This window comes from Callorhinus ursinus, unplaced genomic scaffold (assembly GCF_003265705.2).
Source record: "Callorhinus ursinus isolate GAN/ISIS: 27379988/994484 unplaced genomic scaffold, GSC_fseal_2.0 scaffold15, whole genome shotgun sequence".
NCBI classification, from domain to species: Eukaryota; Metazoa; Chordata; class Mammalia; order Carnivora; family Otariidae; genus Callorhinus; species Callorhinus ursinus.
In genome coordinates, this window is record NW_027397077.1 from 2523801 (window position 1) to 2544149 (window position 20349).

The 20349-nt window shown below is 46.1% G+C and overlaps 1 protein-coding gene across 3 annotated transcripts in view; it reads left to right on the top strand.

Annotated features, from left to right (window-relative positions):
* GATAD2A (GATA zinc finger domain containing 2A) overlaps positions 1–20349 on the top strand; it is a 102377-nt gene that overhangs the window by 4619 nt on the left and 77409 nt on the right. Inside the window, exon 1 of one of the 3 annotated variants that reach the window (XM_025884695.2) lies at positions 9180–9439. The exons of the other annotated variants lie outside the window; for them this stretch is intronic. The gene's annotated coding sequence lies outside the window, so the exon portion shown is untranslated. Of the gene's footprint in view, positions 1–9179; positions 9440–20349 lie in introns of those variants that run through there. 3 annotated transcript variants of the gene reach the window in all.

Genomic DNA, 20349 nt, shown 5'->3' on the forward strand with positions numbered 1-20349 from the left:
TATTGATCTAGGTACATTTATTAGATGTAATGTAACATGGTTATCTGTCGGTGGGGAGCTCTAAAAGGCATGTGGGTCCCAACACTGCCCAGATTCTAACTCTGGACGATAAACTGTTGATTTATATAACTGAAATAGCTAGGGAAGTCAGGGTTTCCTTCCTGTTAGAGACAGCACTGGGGGCATTAAATCCCTGTGGATCTTGATGATTAGAAAGAAGCTGACCTCTTTTGGAATTGGGAAATAGCTACTGTATGAAGTTGTTCCATCCAAATGAATGGAAGGTGTTATTTTTAATTTGTAGTATTAATTTTGGTTTTATCCTCTCTGCAGCCTGGCTGCCTTTGTTTATAGTGGTGTGTTGTCTGAATAAGACTTTATCCCTTCAGGGGCACCTGGGTGGCCCAGTTGGTTAAGTGTCTGCCTTCAGCTCAGGGCGTGATCCCAGGGTCTTGGGATTGAGCCCCGCATTGGGCTCCCTGCTCGGTGGGAGCCTGCTTCTTCCTTTCCTCCCAGCTTGTGCTCTCTCTCACTATCTCTGTCAGTATCTGTCTCTCTCAAATAAATAAAAAATAAATAAAATCTTTAAAAAAAAAAAAATTTATCCCTTCAAACTGGCCTATAAGGGACAGTTTTAGCACCCAACTAAACGAGGTTTTTCTGTGTGGCTGTAAGGTAGGGCATTTTTTTCTTTTTTATTTATTTTATTTTTTATTTGACAGAGAGAGAGAGACAGCAAGAGAGGTACTACAAGCAGGGGGAGTGGGAGAGGGAGAAACAGGTTTCCTGTTGAGCAGGGAGCCCGATGTGGGACTCGATCCCAGGACCCTGGGATCACCTGACCCGAAGGCAGACGCTTAACAATTGAGCCACCCAGTCGCCCCCATTTTTTTATTTTTTTAGTTTAACTTAAATTGGATTGAGATACAGTGTTAAATATTCTGGCTCATGTAACTTCTTCCTATGGCAGCAAATAATCCAGCAATAAATGTTTACGTGCCTACAGTGTGCCAGGTGCACCATGCTGGGTGTTGTGGGCCTAGCAGTGAGTAGGACAGATGAAGTCGGTTTTCAAGGAGCTTACATCCCAGTCACAGACAAGAAAACAATCGAAAGAAAGACTACTGCAGGGCTTCTTTGGGAATATCCCTGGATGTTGGGAACTTGAGGTAGAGTTTCTTGGAGGTTTAGAAGTGAAACCTCACTATCCCTCTAATTTCCTCACTGGGCTTCTTGCTTCTGTTTCCTCCCTCTAGAAGGCAGAAATTTTGGCATTTTCCTGGTTGATTGTTGGCTTTTGGCACTAGTTGATCCAGGATGATGGTGACTGTAATCTTAGAGAAACGAGAGAATCTGGGATGGTCACTGCTAGGAGCATTTTCATTTCCACCTCGTTTGAAATCTTAAAAACAAATTCAGACAAGTGGAGTGCTTGGCTGTTGTTTATGGCATAGGAAAGAAAAGTGAGATTTGAACTAGATTGCTTTGTTGTGTATTAGTAAGTTCTTGGTGCACAGTTCCCTCTGCCCCAGGATTCCCTCTTATACTGGGACTGGGAAAACACTATTTTGACTTTCCTATGTTGTGGTCAGATTTGATGTTAGTCCATAGAGGTCAGTTAATGTTACAGGTGCTTTTCTTAAGGGTATTTGTGGGGGGTGGAGCCAGAGAGTTGGGGTGGGTATTCATTCAGGACACAGGCTCCAAGGGGGAGAGGGAGATTATAAGGAGAGTTTCTGGTAGTCTGTCTTCCTTTCCTTCAACCAAAGTACTGACACGGAGGTGAAGAGGCAGGCTCTGGCCGGAAGTGGGCGTGGGCAAGTAATGCAACTGTGCACGTGACCAGGCTCCCACCTCTGGGCTCTGCTGCCCTTGGGAAATGGATGCTTGCTCCCTCCTCACTTCCTGTTCCCTTGCCCTCCGGCGGAGTTCTTGGGTCCCAATTTGAGCATAGAAAACATGTTCAAATTTTCACTTTCTCCCTGGTAAGCTGCTTTGTCAGAGCTGGGAGCCACCAGGGGACTTGTACTTGGCAGTTCTGGGGGTTCAGCTAATGTACCTACAAACTGGCAGGGTAGCCAACAGGATGGTTCCCTTTGCTTACCACAGGAGCTTGCCTGCAGAGGGCTGCTCTGGAGATGTGTATAGAACTCAAGGAAGCAGACATTAGAAGGTCCTTCTGCAAGAGTGTGCTCTTGAAGAATGGTTTATTGTTATTTGTCTTTATTATCTTAGAAGAGTACCCTCTGTGGAGTAGAAACTTTAGAGTCAGAAAGACTTGGGTTTGTATCCAGATTCTGCCACTTGCTGGCTCTGTGACCTCAGGAAAGTGGCTTAACTGCAAATGGCTTAACTTCTTTGAGTCTCAGTTTTTCATTTGTGAGGTGGGGATGGTAAGCATGAAGCAGGTGGCCAGATTGTTGTAAGTGTCCAATAAAGATAGTTGTTATGGAATCATATAAAAGCTTACTGGCCCTCTTAAGATTGGCACCCAAGTTTGGATAGCTACCTATAGCATTTAATACTGTCTAGCAAACCAGTCCATGTTGGGGCCACAAGCTGGGTGCAACTAACTGAGGACCGATGATCTCGAGGTTCCCAGATTGGCTGATTTTTCTCAGTGAGTTTCCTCAGTTCATCGTAGCTTTACGCTGCTGTGCATCGCCTTTGTATACTTAATATATGGACTTGCAGTGCCCCCTGAAGCATGGATAGGGTAACTGGGAAAAAGGCTCAAATTGGCGGGTGGGCAAAGGAGGGGTGATAGAGAGAGCTACTTGTTAGATGGCTAGGCATTCTGGGGAGTGAAATAGCATGGGCATGGGCAGGGACCTGGAGGTGAAAAACAACCCGGTGAGTTCTCTTGACCTGAGGAGGTTATGAACATCTGAAAATCAGAGTTTGAACTGAGCACCTTTGGCAAGAAAAGTCCAGTTACCTTCAAAGGTAGAAAGTTTTATAAAATGTGCCATAGTAGAATTCAAAACTGAACTCAGATTAAAATATTTAAATTGAGATCTTAGTAAGAATTTTCAATCAGAAATATCAATGATATCCAGTGAAATCAGACCAACTGGACTCTCTTTAACGGTATATAGTCTACATGAAGTTTAATCTCCTAAGGAGATTCAAGAGAACAAATTTGGGTAGGCTGCTTCTGAGTTATTTTTCTTTGAGAATTGTTATCATTTAAGCTGGTCTAAAATCTTTAACATAGTAAAACAAGTTTTTAACTTGCATGACATTTTCAAGGTTTAGGTTTTATATTGATATTTGCGAAGCTTTCAAGTTTTATATTTAATCGCTTAAAGCATCTCTATTGAAGGTTTACTTTTGACTTAAATTTGAAATAAAGATCTTTTTCTTCTCAAACCAGGAGTTGATAAAATGTAGGCCTGATCAGGTTGGCATGCAAGAAGGCATGGGTGTTTTGTTATCAAGCTGTGAAGGAGAAAACCAGAAAGACCCATCCCCTGTATTTTTTTTTAATTTATTTTTAATTTTTTAAAAGGCTTTTATTTATTTATTTGAGAGAGAGAGCAAGGGGGGGGGGGCAGAGGGAGAGGGAGAAGCAGTCTCCCTGTGGAGCAGAGAGCCTGACGCTGAGCCTGATCCCAGGACCCCGAGATCATGACCCGAGTGAAAGGTAGATGTTCAACCGACTGAGCCATCCAGGTGCCCCAAAATTTATTTTTATTTTAAAGATTTATTTAAGAGAGAGCAAGTGAGCGCATGTGCGCAGGGGGAGGGGCAGAGGGAGAGGGAGACAAGTAGACTCCCCACTGAGCAGGAAGCCTGCCCCAGGGCTCAATCCCAGGACCCTGTGATCAGGACCTGAGCTGATGCTTCACTGAGCCACCCAGGTGCCCCCACAACCCCATTTTTTTTTAAAGATTTTATTTATTTATTTGAGAGAGAGAGAATGAGAGATAGAGAGCATGAGAAGGAAGAGGGTCAGGGGGAGAAGCAGACTCCCCGCTGAGCAGGGAGCCCGATGTGGGACTCGACCCCAGGACTCCAGGATCATGACCTGAGCCGAAGGCAGTTGCTTAACCAACTGAGCCACCCAGGTGCCCAGAATATCTGCCATTTAACAACCAGGGAGTGGTGTGTGAATTGGGTATCAAATTTTTAAAACATATTTTTCTTCATGTCTAAATCATGGATGTTTATTAACAGACCAATGATGTGACTAGCACTCTTTCTTTGCTAAGTAGGTTTGAATAGGCTGATCTCTAGACTTAAGACTGACATACAGCCTTTTTTTTTCTTTTTCCTGGTAGCTTTCTGATTTTTTTCCTTTTAATTTTTTTAATTCATAGAAAACAGTTCACTTACTTTTTTTTTTTTAAGATTTTATTTATTTATTTGACAGAGAGAGACACAGTGAGAGAGGGAACACAAGCAGGGGGAGTGGGAGAGGGAGAAGCAGGCTTCCCGCCAAGCAAGGAGCCCAATGTGGGGCTCGATCCCAGGACCCTGGGATCATGACCTGAGCCGAAGGCAGATACTTAACGACTGAGCCACCCAGGCGCCCCCACTTACTAACTTTTCAAAGACTTAAAATTGATCTATATCAGGTGGGCATTTTTTTTGTAAGCCATGTATAGACACAAAAGAGATATTCCTTGCCAAGTGGTGACACATGCAGATGAAGACAGAGTGGGAGATATACTTCCGGGTTCACAGTGATACATCTAGCCGTTTGTATTTAACCCTTCAGTGGAACATTTGTGCTCAGAATTCTGTAGTAGTGGGACTTCCTCAGGGCCACACAGAGACTAAGTACAGATGGAGCCTGAACTCCATGTTGCCTGACACTAAGTATACGGAATTGTGGTTAGAAACGACACTCAAAACAAACATATGCTGACAAAGTGGCCCATCTCTAGAGAGCTGTGTTTCAGAGAGCTTTTCAGTGTATATACGACAGGGATGCGTCAGAGGGGTGCAGATCTGTCTCCCACAAACTCCTAATCTAGTGTAAGAATGCTATTACTTAAAAAATGACATTTGTTGTAGCAGGCGTAATGCACTGGGAATACTGTATTTTTCATAAAGTACCACTGTAATAGTCCCTTTAACTATTTTCTGGTCCTTGAAAAAGGTACCAAAAACATCAAAGTACTAAGGAAATGATATTAACATAGGAATGAATCTTTTCCTTCTCTTTCTCTACCAATTGCATTGTAATGTCACTATGTGAGTATGAATTCGGGGTGAAATAAGAAACTTTAAAACAATCCTCCTTAGAGATTGTAGTTATGATTGTCCCTAAACTCAGTGAAAACTGTTTTAGACTTCTGAGCTCTAAAAATGAGAAGTATGGAGGCACCTGGGTGGCTTAGTAGGTTAAGTGTCTGACTCATGATTTCAGTTCAGGTCATGATATCAGGGTCTTGAGATCCAGCCCTTTGTCGGGTACCACGCCGAGCATGGAGCCTGTTTAAAATTCTCTCTCTTATTCTCCCCTGCCACCCCACTCTGTGCCCTCTCTCTCTCAAAATAAATAAATATTTTAAAAAATAATAAAAACACAAAGTATGGAAAGCGGTCAGTGCTCTTTTTCATAAAAGTACTTTTAAAAAGATTTGGTACACTTTTGCATGAACAACCTGTTTATTCTTTAGAAAACAAGTGGGCGCCTGGGTGGCTTAGTTGGTTGGGCGTCTGCTTTTGGCTCAGGTCATGATCCTGGAGTCCTGGGTTCGAGTCCCGCCTCGGACTCCCTGCTTGGTGGGGAGTCTGCTTCTCCCTCTGACCCTGCCCCCTCTCGTGTACTCGCTCTCGCTCGCTCTCTCTCAAATAAATAAATAAAATCTTTAAAAAAAGAAAGAAAACAAGTGGGAGCCTAGTGTCACTGATAGCAGTAATCTCAAAATTAGCTAAAGTCTACAAAACTAGGTCGGCTTAGCCTTCGAATTTAAGTAAGTAGATGACAATTCATTCTGTGTTTTGAGGGAGAAAGACATCTAAAAAGTTCCATCCCTTTTCAGCCCTTTCTGCCCCCAGAGCCCCACACTCCAGGTGTGGTCAGCTCTGGCCTTTGCCTCTGCTGTTCTGGATGCCTGGGATATTCATCTGTTAAGAACTGGCTCAAATGTCACATCCACAAAGATTTCCCAGACTCCTCCCCAGGCAGAGGAGCAGCCCCTTCCTCTGTGATTCCTCTCTTTCCTATGAATGCATTATCTGCATTGAAATCATTCTCCCTTTCTGTGCCACCAGCCTGTGAACTTCTGGAGATGGTGCCTGCAGGCTCCTCAGCTTGCAAAACCCTTGGGATGAGTGGTCTCTTAGACAGTTCTTGTCCATCAGTGTTTATCACATAAGACATCTTGAATCTTGTCCACCAGAAACTTTAAAGAAATCTCCTGATTAAAAACAAAAAAGTACAGTACCTTAAACATTCAGTAGGTGATGCTACTCCTTTTCAGTTTCATGCTACTATGGAGCCTTTGGCCAATTTTCTGCTATAAAAGAGGCCATGAACATACGGAATTCGGCCCAAATTTCTTTTCTTTAGTCCCTCTGTTGTGCAGGAACAGGCTCAGATGGCATTTAGAAGTTTATCTAACAGTACGTTAGAAAGATAATTAGAATATTTTTGCAGTGGTTAGGGTGGAAGGAGGCCTGGCTATTATTAGCAAGGATCTGATCTTTGAAGGATATTAAGTTTAAAGTGAATTTGGAAGGAAATTTTGCTTAACTAAATAACAGAAGTGTTTTCAAAGTATTATATTAACTGGTATCTGTAAGTATTAATTGACTGCCTTGTTTTTAGGGCAGAGGGAAAACTTCAACAAAAACATGGTACTAGCCTTATTTGTCTTTTAGTTTCTTTAGCTTTAGAATGGAATCTAAAGGTGATTGCATCATATTTCGTAATCAGCCTGCTGAACTATTTGCTGTTTAGTCCAGTACTAGACCCTGAGGTAGTAAGGTTTTTAGTCTGAGCAGCCTTAGCATTTGCCTGCCTGAGCTCTGGGGACCCCAAATAGGTCTGGATTTACTGTCACTTTTTCCATCTACACACCTGGCCCTATCACAAAAATAAACCCTGTAACTACTTCATCCTACCCCCACCCCTGCTTTCCCAGCTGGAGATGTTGGCACTGCCCTCTGGAGCAGCCCACCTGTCACCAGTACACACCTCAGTCCACAGGGGTGTGCCATTAATATGTTGCAGCTGATGCCTCTCTCTTTAAAACAGGGTGGTTGTCACCTTGGTGACTCACACAGGGCTCGCCAGTTCAGACTCTGGAATCTCTATGTCTGTTTCAAGTCTTGGGTCTCCCACTTGACCACACATTGCTGTTTGTAGTTAATTAAGTTGGCGTTAATCAAGACCCAGGTGAGGAGCAGTGAGGTAATATTTTGCTTGTATTGCTTTAATATACATCATCTGATTAATAGTCCTAGAGTAAAGCAGTTCTCAAAATATAAAGCTGCCAAATTACAGTGAAAATTTTGGATATTTGCTTTTAACCTGTTCTTGCGTGTGGGATCAGGGAGCCTCCCGCATTCCTATACCAAGTCACCTGTTTGAGAAGACTGTTTTTGTTTGGTTTTTGAATTTGAACATTTGAAATTCTTTGTAGCAAAGCAAATTGCTGACAAAACTGGGTCAGGGAAGGCATTTGGGGGTCAACAGTTTGCATTTTGTATCATTTTTAGTTTGAGGAATGCTTAGCTTTTGGCCCAGGGGAGTTGTGCCAGATGTTGCATTAAGCAGTTGGAAGATTTGGAGAGTGGGGTGGGGGGCGGAATCAAGGACAAAAAATTGCTAATTATGTGTGTAACTCAACACAATTAAAATGGGCCTTTTTGAACCTCTTATTGTGGGGGGGCACATGGCAGGAATACAATTTTATACGTAAAAGTTGTTCTACATTGTTTTTCAGGTTTGGAGTCAAGACCAATGGTGGGTTGAAATTACATTGAATCTCTTTTAAAAAATGAAATAGAATAGTTAATATCAGAGTTCATTGCAAGTGGTTAAAGTATGTTTGGTGAAACTTTTGCTTCAGTTGTATTAAGATGTGTTATAAAACAAATTAAAAACCACTAATCAGGAGTCTAGGAGTCTTATGAATTGTTTTAACTCCGGTAAAAGAACATGAAAAGGGCTTTTTTTGGTGACTCTTCAAAACATAATCTTGATATTGAGAGCTTTCTTGTGATATTAGATATTTTTTCTATTGAAATTGTGTTTCCCGGGGCGCCTGGGTGGCTCAGTCGTTAAGCGTCTGCCTTCGGCTCAGGTCATGATCCCAGGGTCTTCGGATCGAGTCCCACATCGAACTCCCTGCTCTGCGGGAAACCTGCTGCTTCCTCTCCCGCTCCCCCTGCTTGTGTTCCTTCTCTGGCTGTCTCTCTCTCTGTCAAATAAATAAAAAATCTTTAAAAAAAATTTAAAGAAAAGAAATTGTGTTTCCCTTTATATAGTTTTTAACATATCCAAAAGCCCATCCTTTCTCAGGTTAGACTTCTTCCCGTGTTTCCTTCTGGTCACTGGAGAGGGAAAGGTGCAGATTTGCCGTCTTGGGGGGGGGGGGCATTCACCTCCCAGAACACGGGGTGGGGGGTTGCAGATTGGGAGGTAACTGGAGAGGGAGAGCAGACATCCTCAAGTGTCTAGAAGTGGGTGGGTCTGGAGTTTACTCAGTATAACTCTCTTCATTGCACAGAAGTGATGGTTTAGCCGATACCCGGGAGCGCAGCTTCTGTGTGACGACCCCCGTGGGGGTGGCATTCTAACCTCCGTTTTCAGAAGCAGCTGAGTTGCTCCAGGTCAAGTAGCTCAGCTGGAGCGAGGTCAGTAGTGAGAGCGTCGTGAGTCAGCCCTGGGCGCGGTCCGCCAGGCTCTGCCGCCGGTGAGCTGGCGACGACCCCTCGGCCCTGCGGAAGGCACTGGGACTCTGCGGGGAGGGAGCCCGCCCGCACCCGCGTGGGAAACCAACCGGCGGAGCAGGGCGGCCCGTGGAGCGTAGTTCGGAGAGGCGGTGTTTCCGGGGCGGTGCCGGCCTCCCTTGCCCCGCCCTCCCCGCAGCCTTGCCCCGCCCCCACAGTAAGGCCCCGCCCCTCAGCCTTCTGTCCCCGCCCAGCCGGGCGCGGGCGGGCGGCGTCGCCTTTAAGAGCTCCCCGGTGTTTTGGGGGCCGCGGGCCGGGCGCGCTGACCTGGTGCGCATGTCCCGGGCGGTGACGCCGGCGCCGGGCTCCATGTGTGCGGCCGAGGGGCGCATTATCTGGCCGGCGGCGCGGGCGGGCGGGCGGACCGGCGGAGCGAGCGCCGCGGGCCCGGGCGGCCCCACAGGCGGAGCGAGCACGCGCGGCCCGGCGCCCCCGGCCCCTCCGCCGCCCGGCCCCGCAGGCGACCCCGGCCCCACGGCCCCACGAACCCGCGCGCTTCCCTAGGGCCCGGCCGGCCCGCGGCCCGGTAAGTTCTGGACCAAACTTGGCGGGGAGCAGGGGCCGGAGGGGTGGGGTCGGGGCTGGGATCGTGAGGTGGAGCCTGGAGCGGCAGGGGTGGCGAGGGTCGGACAGGGTCGGGGGTCAGTGGGCTCAGAGGGACCCCCGCGTGAGCATGGAAAAGTGCGAGCGAGTGAGTGAGTTCTATCTACTCCTTGTATTCTGGGAGCGTCTTGCTAGCACTACCCTAGAAAGTTCCGCGCTCCGACGCCTCCTAGGCACGTGGGGGCCGGGCCGGGCGGGGGTCCCGGAAAGTCTCGGCGTCGCCCCCCTTCCTTCTGCGCTTCCTCCGCGGTCGGGGGAGGGGCTGGGCCTCCAGTGGTCGTTTCCGAGCGGCCAGGACGGGCGGGGGCGGCGGGCGGGCGGCACGTGGGCGCGCTGGGCGGGGGGTCCCAGGCAGGGGGGGCGGGGGTCCCGGGCGGGCCTGGCCGCTGCGCTGAACCCCGCGGCGGCGGCGACGGCGGCGGCGGAGGATCCCGTGTCAGAATAAGAGTCCCCGCGCGCCCACGCCTGCAGGGCCGGCACTCTCCCTCCTCGCGCCCTTACTGCCTGACCCCCGGGAGCCGCAGGATCCTTCCCCCCTCTTCGGGCTCGAGCCGTTCTTAGGGACGTACACTTTAAATTTGCCTCCCCGTTTAGGCGGTGGCTGTATTGATTCTCCCCCCCCCCCACCTGGAATGGGTCGGCATCGGTGACTAGACAGCGGCAGCTGGCCTTTTAAAGGGATTATTGCCAAGAATCGGAATTGATCACTTCAACAAGGAAAGGCTTGTGGGCAGGGCCCCAGCCTAGAGCGTGATTGACACTTAGTGTGTGTGCACACACTGGGACCCAGAAATGAATGGGGATCCCTCTCTTAGGAACTGAATGTCAACCCTTGGGTGCGCGTTTCAGCCCTGCCCTGGGAACTTTGCGGGGGCTATTTAATTTTCTGTATTTGACCCAGCGTCTTTAGCTGTGTAGCTCATCCTTATCTTGAGAGCTTTGGATTCTTTTAGATCAAAGTCCGGATGAGTCACTTGAGCCTTTAATTTTTTTCTCTTCCTTACCCTTTTACTTCTTTCAGTTTTCTTGAGTACACAGTGCTTGTTAAGTGTCTGGTTCTGTGTGTCCATTTCGCACAGTGACACCTTCTGGCTGTGGCAGCACAGATAAACTGAGGGACAGAGCCTTCTGTGTAGTTGCTTCAGACTTGTACTATCTTTTGATTTTTTTTTTTTTTTTTTTTTTTTTTTCTGGTAGTGGTTACAAGTTTTCTTCTAAGTTAGATTAGGTTAAATAATGTTTACTGGCACCAGATCAGGATGCTAAGATTAGTAGCATGTTACACCTGACAGCAAGCTGTGGAGGAGGGCAGGATAGACACCAGTCCCCAGATATGAATGCCTTTTGTACACAGATATCTTCCTTGCCCATAACACTCCAGAGTGGTGGAGGATATAATCCCCACATTACAGGTGAGGAAACTAAGGCTCCTGGATGCCAGGCTGCTTGTTCAAGGCTACTGAGTGGTAGAGGGGCAGAGCTTGGCTTGAGCCTGATTTTTGGGGCATCAGAGCCCAGGAATGTTCCCGTTTGCAACCCACTGTGTGAGCATTTCCAGGTCGTTCCTAAAACAAGAGGCCGTTTACTTGTCCAGGCCCCAGTCAACTTCTGCTGGGAGTTCGGGGGATGACCTGATAACTTAGGGACACCATTGTAGCCCTGTGTTATCCTCAGAGAGCAGAGTTGGCCTTGAAGGAGTCAAGCCACAGACTTGCCACTTTGCATTTGCTTCCTCACTTTCCAACTCAGAAAAGTTGGCCTTTTTCTAGAGCAAGTAGTTTAGGATGGAGATTTTGAGAGCAATTTGCAATAGGTCCTTTCCTCGTGTAGTCCCCCATTTTTTGTCTTTCATCACATATTCCTCCCCTAAAATTCTGAAGCTGATTTTTACAGAGGATTACCTCTCATCTTGGATGTGATATAGAAATTGGGATGGGTCCTGTATTACCGATTTGGATGCATTGTTTTTTCCACTCAGATGACGTCATTTTTTTTTTTTTAGTGTCAAGTCATCTCTGTTAATGCAGTATCATTTGGCAAATCCTACAATCGTATATTTTGATAGTGAAGAAAGAAATAATGCTACTCTTGGAGTATAAATAAAATCCTGGAAGGATTTGTACCAGAATGTCAACAAAATTTCTGGGTTAGGGTGAGGAGTGGGTTTTTTTTTTTCCCTTAAACTTTCTGATATCTCTGTGTTTTGTGATTATTTAAAAAACAAGAAATGATTTCAAAAAGATATTTTTATTTTTTTATTATCATTATTTTTAAGTAATCTCTACACCTAATGTGGGGCTCGAACTCACAACCCTGAGATCAAGAGTTGCATACTCTCTTCCAACTGAGCCAGCCAGGTGCCCCAAGAAACATTTTTTGAGTAATAAAACACAGTTTAAAGACTCCAGTTCTTAATTCTTCAGTAGCTCTCACTTGCTTTGCATCGTTTATTTTGTGAATTTCTGGCATTGCAAGGAGTGATTTCTGGGTAGACTTATTCGGAGTGTATACTGTGCCTCCGGCACCGTGCTAGGAATCCCTGCTCAGTGGAGTTTACCATGAGATTAGTGGGAGAGAAATCGTAATTAATCTCATAAACATGGGGAAACTTAAAAGGGTCAAGGAGAAAAGGACGCTGTGACCTGGTGAGCAAGACTCAAGGGGGTATTTCTCCAACTGGGATTGGAGGATGTGTAGGAGCTAAGTAGGTAAAGAGAAAAGGGAAGAACATTTCTGATAAGAGTGTCTAGGACCGAAGGAAGATTAGGGTGTGTTGGAGCAGAGAGAGAGAGAGAGAGAGAGACACACACACACACACACCTACCCACCCCCCCCCCCCCCCCCAAGAGGGTCTGGGATTTACCTTGACAACAGTGGGATCCCTGTCGAAGAGGACAAGGCAGTGATGGGGTTCACAGCCAGGACCACCTTGAGCCTTAGGTAGCAGATCACTGAAGGATGCTTCTGAAGGGTGTGGGTGGGAGAGTAGTGAAGCCATTCTGAAATGTTGGCATTTTTTTTCTTTCTTTTTTTTTAAAGCGATCCTACATTTATTTTTTTTCTTTATTATTATTTTAAAGATTTGATTTCAGAGAGCACACGCATGAGAGAGCATGAGTTGAGGAGAAGCAGAGGGAGAGGGGGAAGCAGAGCCCCCACCAAGCAGGGAGCCCGACATGGGGCGCAATCCCAGGACCCCAGTCATGGGGTCATGACTGGAGCTGAAGGCAGACGCTTAGCTGACTGAGCCACCCGGTGCCCCTATTTTCTTTCTTTCTTTCTTTCAAGATTTTTTATTTATTTGAGAGAGAGAACACACATGAGAGGAGGGTCAGAGGGAGAAGCAGACTTCCTGCTGAGTAGGGAGTGGACTCGATCCTGGGACTCCAGGATCTTGACCTGAGCTGAAGGCAGTCATTTAACCAACTGAGCCACCCAGGCGCCCTGTATTTTTTTAAGTAATTTCTACCCTCCAACATGGGGTTTGAACTCACGACTCTGAGACCAAGGGTCACATGTTCTACCAAGTGAGCCAGCCGGGTGCCCCAAATGTTGGCATTTTCTGATATTTGTTCTCCTGGGGGAAAATTAAGAATGACTCTCAGAGTCTTGGATATTGTCAATTCCTAACAGAGACCAAAATGTAACGGCCTTACCAATGAGTTCAGTTAAGGAATGTCAGTGTGCTAACCTCCAAAAGTATGGGCAACTCAGATACTTGTCTGGAGAACTACCTGCTTGGACTTGTGATGTTTCTGGGTCATTAGATGGAATGAGCAAGGCTATTTTCCCTAGACCTTTTTCTCTCCCTGATAATTGAGTTAATTTATGCTCATTGTAGAAAACTGGAAAGATGATGAAACAGGTGATTAGGTGAGGTCTTTATGAGCAGTCGTCCTGGGGTAATAGAGCATCTCTGGGATTTCCTTGTAACAGTTGTTGGGTTGGGAAGTGTGGCAAAACCGGAAGAACAAGTTGGCAGTGTCATAATTTGAGGCTCACAGGACTGTGTTTGTTGCCTGCTAAGTGGGGTCGACTGTTAGAATGGATGCTCTTGAGTTATCTGAATTGTTTTAGAAGGTTAGTTAGACAGTCTGGCTTCAGGTTGCTATTCTTTTGGGTAATGATGTTCTAACTGTGCAAAGCTACATCTTGCACTGAATTAGAAGGCCACTGGTTAAGGTTAAGATAAAAGACGGGACCTGAAGTGATGGCAGGGAAGTGGAAGTAGTGAGGTTGGTTGGTGTTCTTAGAAGCAAAAGTAACAGCTGGGGACAGATCCTGCATACTCGTAGATGCTGGCAAACGTGATCCAGGACTTTTTAGTCAAGAGGAATGTCAGACCATGGGCTTATTGCCTCTCCCCTTGTTTTCTAGGCTGTATTTGTGACCTCTTTTTGTCTGATGAAAATGTAGGTTAGTCTTTTAGAAGACAAAGGAACTTACTCTAATTGAATACCTGCAGGTAGCCTTAGGAAGTGACTGGGAATCCTCCGGAACCCTCTGGGGGGGGGGGGGGAGGGCCCTTGCAGCTTCTCAGTGCACTGCACCCACTTTCTCAGGATCCTCAGAAAGGTAACCCTGTTTCTTGGGCAAGTTTGTCAGGGGCCTTGCCTTCTTGTTTCCTGGCTCCTTATATGAAAGGACTGAAGGCTTGATATCTGTCTGAGAATGAGAGAGACCAGCATCTGAGATAGAGCGTGCTGGCAGCATATGGACAATACCTGCAAGTGGGCTCTCAGCAAATTGAGGTAGGAGTTTTGGGGAAGGTTTGAGACTAGTACTTTGAGGTTGCTTGGCCTCAAAGATAGCTAGCTGCAGCTGGGGATGTGGGGTGGGTTGAGGAGAGAGTAGAGGCAGTGTGGGGTTGATGAGAAAATCTCCACTTGTTGAAGGTTGAAGAATCTTTGAGCCTTTCCTCCTCCTGCAGCTTTGTCTCCAGACATGGCACCACCTGATCTGCCATGCTGATCAGATCTTTTGATTTGAATCTTCAAACTTAATTCAGCCTAAATGAGGTGATGCCTTTGGGCACACTTTAAAAAAATACTGCTGTACTGTAGTGGCCAACCAGTTCCTCATCCAGGGCTACCTGCTGTTTGCTGAGTGAGAAGTGAGCCCCTGTGCCTATTTCCAGGCAGCAGGTCCCTGCAGTGGTGTCATAGACCAGCCCTGGCTTTGCCTTAGGTTGGGTGTAAGTTCCACTTGCCACTTTCTAGTGAAGTGACCTTGCTGACTGAACCTTACCCTCTGTTTCCAGTTTCTAAAAAGGAGGTAATGTCTACCTTGAACAACTGAGTTGGAATGTGATAATAAATTCAAGTGGCTTAGCACAGGGCCTAGTGTGTATATAGTTCAGTGAATGCTGTTATGATTAGAATGGATGAGGCAGAGCACAAAGATACTGCTTTGCTTTGGGTGTGGAGCACCTCCACATTTTCAGGACAAACTGTCACTGCTGTGTGCTCCTTGGAGCCATAGCCTGTCCCCATGTTCCAGATGGAAGAAGCCAAAGTCCCCTACAGAGGGTGACACTTTCTAGGGCCACCTTGCTGAATATTCTACAACTGGGAGTGGGCTCCAGCCTGTATGAGTTCAGATTTTGTATGTTTTTTCCACTAGCCTGGGCACCTCCCTAGTGATACAAGATAGTTGGGTGGTGGGGCCCCACCAGGGGAAAGGAGATAGCCCCTTTCCTGGCTTTGCTGAATCTCATGTTCTGACTTTTAGGAACAGTGCCTCCATGTGTGAGATGGGAAGATATTTGCTAGGGGATCTTGCCTTTAAGAACCAGGAGGGACCCCTAGCACTTTTGGCTTTATCCCTAAGTGGTCTCTGGCCAGCGATGGGAAGTGGGTTGCCTCTGATGGTGCATGCAGTGGCAAATGGGAAAGCCTGGGACTGAATCCTAGTCTCCTTCCAGATTTACTGCTCTCAAGCTGGCTTGGGAATTGGACAGATTGGGTTTCGCCACTGAGTAGTTTAGTGCTTTTCAGCTTTGGGTGGGTTGCCTGCCTACCTGGTCTCAGCTTTCCTATCTGTAGATGGGGAATATATCTTTGATGTCCTAGGATGGCTGTGAGGACAAATGGAAATGTTCAAAAGAGGTATCCCAGCTCCTGACTCCTCCATTCACCTCTAAGACAAAATTCTGCCCCTAGATGACAACTACATAATGATTCCCAGAAGGTCGCACATCTCTATTATCACATACAATGAAACACTCAGATTGAGGCTTTGGATTTTCTTTATAACAAAATTCCACCACAGCCTCATAATTTGGAGGTCTTTAGAGTTTATTGTAAGGAGATCTCACCTAAAAAGGTCATCAAATTATTTGGAAGGGAGGTGAAAAAAAAGAAACCCTGTGGCTTTAAACCTGCATATAATCCCAGCATAACATTTCCTCTAATCCCAATTGTTCTGTGCAATTAGCCTTTGAGTCAGTGGCTGTTAAACTGTCCTCCACACATTCTTACCTTAGAGGCAGCTGCTCAACATGACCTTGGAGGTGAGCAGGTTTCAGGCCTGTATTCTCTTCACTTGGTGGATTTTTGTGGTGGTAAGAGAGTTTTAGTTTTCTTGTTGGTTTGGCCAGGTTTACTCAGCAAGTTCTGAAAACTTTGCCACTACAACCTTATTCACATCTGCAGAGGAAACACATTTTTTTCCCAATTGCTCAATGGTTTGGGGAAAGTAGGAGTGTAGCAAACTGAATTCTTGGTTTGAAGGCGTTGGTTGAATTGGTCAAGTCACTCCAGACCTATGATATTCTCAGGACTTGTGTATCATTGACAGAACGTTGCCAGTTCAAATGATTGGACTTCATTTTTCTTTTTTTATAAAACTTTTTTTTTAATTTATTTGACAGAGCACACAAGTAGGCAGAGCAGTAGATGGAGAGGGAGAAGCAGGCTCCCTGCTGAGCAGAGAGCCCAGTGTGATGTGGGCTCCAGGGCTCCATCCCAGGACCCTGGGATCATGACCTGAGCAGAAGGCAGACGCTTAACCTGCTGAGCCACCCAGGTGCCCCTGAACTTCATTTTTTGTTGTCTCATGTGTTACTCCTGTGCATGTAAAGGGTTCGCACCTGCCCCTTCAATGGCAGTGGTTTTTTCAGAGGATTCTGAATCCACACCTTCCCTGGGATTCTCTCTCTTATACGCACTGGAACCCTGGGAGATTTCCAGGTTTGATTAGTGTTTTCCTTAACACTTTTGTTTGATTAACTGTCTTAGCAGTGTGTATGTGGGTCATCTGTCTCTTGCTTTCCCTTCCCAAACTTTGAAATTTCTCTTGTTGAGGCTTTTGTCTCTGGTAAAGTCTGGGGAGAAGGAGGAACCTCCAGTGTCAGTAGTAGGAGTTGCCTGGTCTGCTTTTGAAGTTTTCTTGGGCAGAGATATTAACGTACCAAGTCTGGATGGAAATGAAATTGCAGCCTTGTAGTCAGTTTATGTTTGTCAGGCAGAGCTTTAAAAATGTAACTATGTTTGATCCTTGGGCCCCAGACAAGTTTAGGATTCACCTGGGACTAGCTTGCTTCCATGTGCTGTTTTACTGAACATAGCACAGACTTCAAGATGAGTGGGGCTGCTCTTGATGTTACAAACTGGAAACTGAGGCCTGAGAGGAGGAGTGGCGTACCCCTGGTTTAATTTGCAGAAGGAAGGAGAACGTAGCTCTCTGTTCTCTCCTGGAGCCTCCTTGGTCTGATCGCTGTCATCCTTATTTCTTTTTTTCTTGTAAAGATTTTACTTTTAAGTAATCTCTATACCCAGTGTGGGGCTTGAACATAAAACCCTGAGATCGAGAGTTGCATGCTCTACCAACCGAGCCAGCTAGGCACCCCGTGTCCTTACTTCTCTATGGTTTGGTCAGGTACTTATTTATCTAAGTTTTAAATTTTTTATTTAAATTCAATTTAATTAATATATAGTATATTATTAGTTTCGGAGGTAGAACTTAGAGATTCATCAGTTACACATAACACACAGTGTTCATTCCGTCAAGTTCCCTCCTTAATGCCCATCACCCAGTTACCCATCCTCCCACCCACCTCCTCTCCAGCAACTTTCAGTTTGTTTCCTATAGTTAAAAGAGTTTTATGGTTTGTCTCTCTGTTTCTGTCTTATTTTATCTTTCCTTCCCTTCACTTATGTTCATCAGTTTTGTTTCTTAAATTCCACGGATCAGTGAAATCATATGATATTTGTCTTTCTCTGAGTGACTTATTTCACTTAGCATAATACCCTCTGATTCCATCCACTGGTTTGGTCAGTTCTGTTTTGTCCTAGGTTCCTCCTCCCTAATTAGGAGGTCTAATGGCAGGTTTCCTTCCTCATGGCTTTATCTTTTTTTTTTAAGTTTTTATTTTAATTCAGTTAACAGTACGGTGTCATATTAATTTGAGGTGTATGATATAGTAATTCAACAATTCTGTACATCACATGGTGCCATCAGGACAAGTGAAGGAGCCTCATCTTTTTTTGAGCCCTGAGGTGGTCAGGGTGTCTGTAGTATAAGGATGGGACAGGACATAGGGAGGAAGAACTCAGGGCTGCCTTTAAAAAAACAAAAACAGAAACAAAACTAGCAGTGTTTCCTGTTTTGGAATTGAGTGGGTGATGGCTTTCAATTTTAAGAGCATAAAACTCCTTTTCCCTATTAAAAAAAGAGTAATGGCACTTAACTTGCAGAAATCCTTCAGGTGATATGTGGGTGACCATTTCAAGATCCAGACAAGCAACCATGGAAATAAGGTGGAATGGGCTAAATGTCAGATGCTGAATTAGGCTTCAGTGATTGGCTGTGCTAGTCCGGGGGTGGGGGGGGTCCTTAACACCCAGTGGAGGGTGCTAGATGATTCTAGAATAGCACAATCTGATGCTGGAGTGGTCTTTAAACTGTATCACAGAACTGGTTAGAGGGATTGAACATGTTTTGTTTGGAAGAGAAAAGATTGGGGGTGGGGGCCATGAGGGATTCCAGGGACACCCATTGGTGAGTCACAGTCTGACAGAGGCCTTTTCTACTGCTAGTGCCAGTAGGCACCCACTCACCCCCTCTAGGAGTATGGATGGGGTCCTTCTTTTCAGAGAGAAGATCAGGTGACCTGGCCACAAAAGGCATTGAAAGTGGACAGGTCATCCCCTGGGGAAGGGGCTTGGCATCGAGTGAGCATTTCAGATGTGCACCCATCTTTTGTGAAGGTTAAGATGGTGGGAGAGCTTGTCCACTCTCTTTCCTTGGTTTATGGCTTAAGGGAAAAAGGAAACTTAAATTGCTTAGAAAAATTAAGGTAACTTTCATCTGTTCAACCATCCTTCTGAGTCTGTGAACCACTGTTGGCCTTTTTTTTTTTTTTTTTTTTTTTTAAGTTAACTATTGACATTTAAGCGCTTAAGCTGCTCTGGAAGGTGCCCCATCAAGTGAAATGCAGTGTAGGCTTCTCACCACCACATTGTGGAATGAACAGATCAGGAGATTGTTGCTGGCTGTGGGATTCTCTAGAGCTTCTTAGCAGGCTGGCTGGGATGGGTGACAGTGTTGCAGAGATGTCTTTGCAGCCAGGTGGTCTTAGCCCCAGGTTGTGAGTAACCCTAAGTATACTCCAGTGTGCTGTGCAAATGTAATTTTTGTTATATGCCATGATATGAACAAGATGGGGCTTCTGATCTATCTCCCTCTACTCTCCAGCACACTCTTCTGAGAAGGGACTGTTTTCTTGGTCCCTGGAGGTCTACAGCTCTTGTGGAAAAGGTTGGTGATGTTGGACTAGACCATTTACAAGGAGTGTTTCCTTGCACTGGAACATCAAGGATGGATGGAGTTGGCAGATAACCCTCCCAGACCTCAGGGTTTATGGAAAGTCATAGTGGGAAATAAGGTTAAAAAAAAAAAATGCAGGTTGTTCCAGTTATTGTTGATGACTTAAAATGGAAGACTGTTTATACTTCATCTGAAAAACATGGAGAGCCCTCAGAAGTTTGTGAGGAGAGTATTCACTTGATCTGAGCAGGGAAGCCAGTCAGGAAAAAGGGACATTGATAAAAGGCAGGCGTGAGCTAATACGGCCTTGAATTTGCCTGGTGGGGAATAAAAAGCAGGTACAGGTGCCAGAGACACTGTGCAAGGAGATTGGGTGGGGATTAGCTGGATACCAGGGGTTGAGAACAAGTCATCTGTCCTTCAAAAACTGGGGTCCTGGGGCGCCTGGGTGGCTCAGTTGGTTAGGCATCTGCCTTCAGCTCAGGTCATGGTTCCAGGGTCCTGGGATTGAGTGTCACGTCAGGCTCCCTGCTTGGTGGGGAGTTTGCTTCTCCCTCTGCCCCTCCCTCCTCACCCGCCACTTGTTCTCTCTCCCTCTCTCACATACACACACAAATACATAAAATCTAAAAAAAAAAAAAATGGGGTCCCTTCCCTGCTCAGCCTGTGCTGTACCCCTGGAGTCCAGTGATGGCCTTTTCTTGCCCTCAAGGGTCTTAACAGCCACATAAGGGAGGATAGGGTGCCCTGAGAGAGAGGGAAGAGTGGGTATGAGCATGTCTGAGAGGTAGCTGCAGGATGAGGACTGGAAGGTGACATAGGCTCTAAGATTGTGGGTCTTTGCTTTCAGGGGTGCTGAATTTGAGCAAAGGTGAAGTGAACTGGGTCCTGGAGAAGGTGGTCCAAGGTAGCATCTACTGCCTGGGGAAAAAGTGGATGTTGGTGAGACAGTCTGGCCTTTGGTGCTGGATGCCTCCTCTTTGTTTTACGTGACTAGGAGGGAGGATACAGTGGGCTGAGGCATGAAAGCCCTCTGTGACCTCTAGAACCCTCTTGAATGCAAGG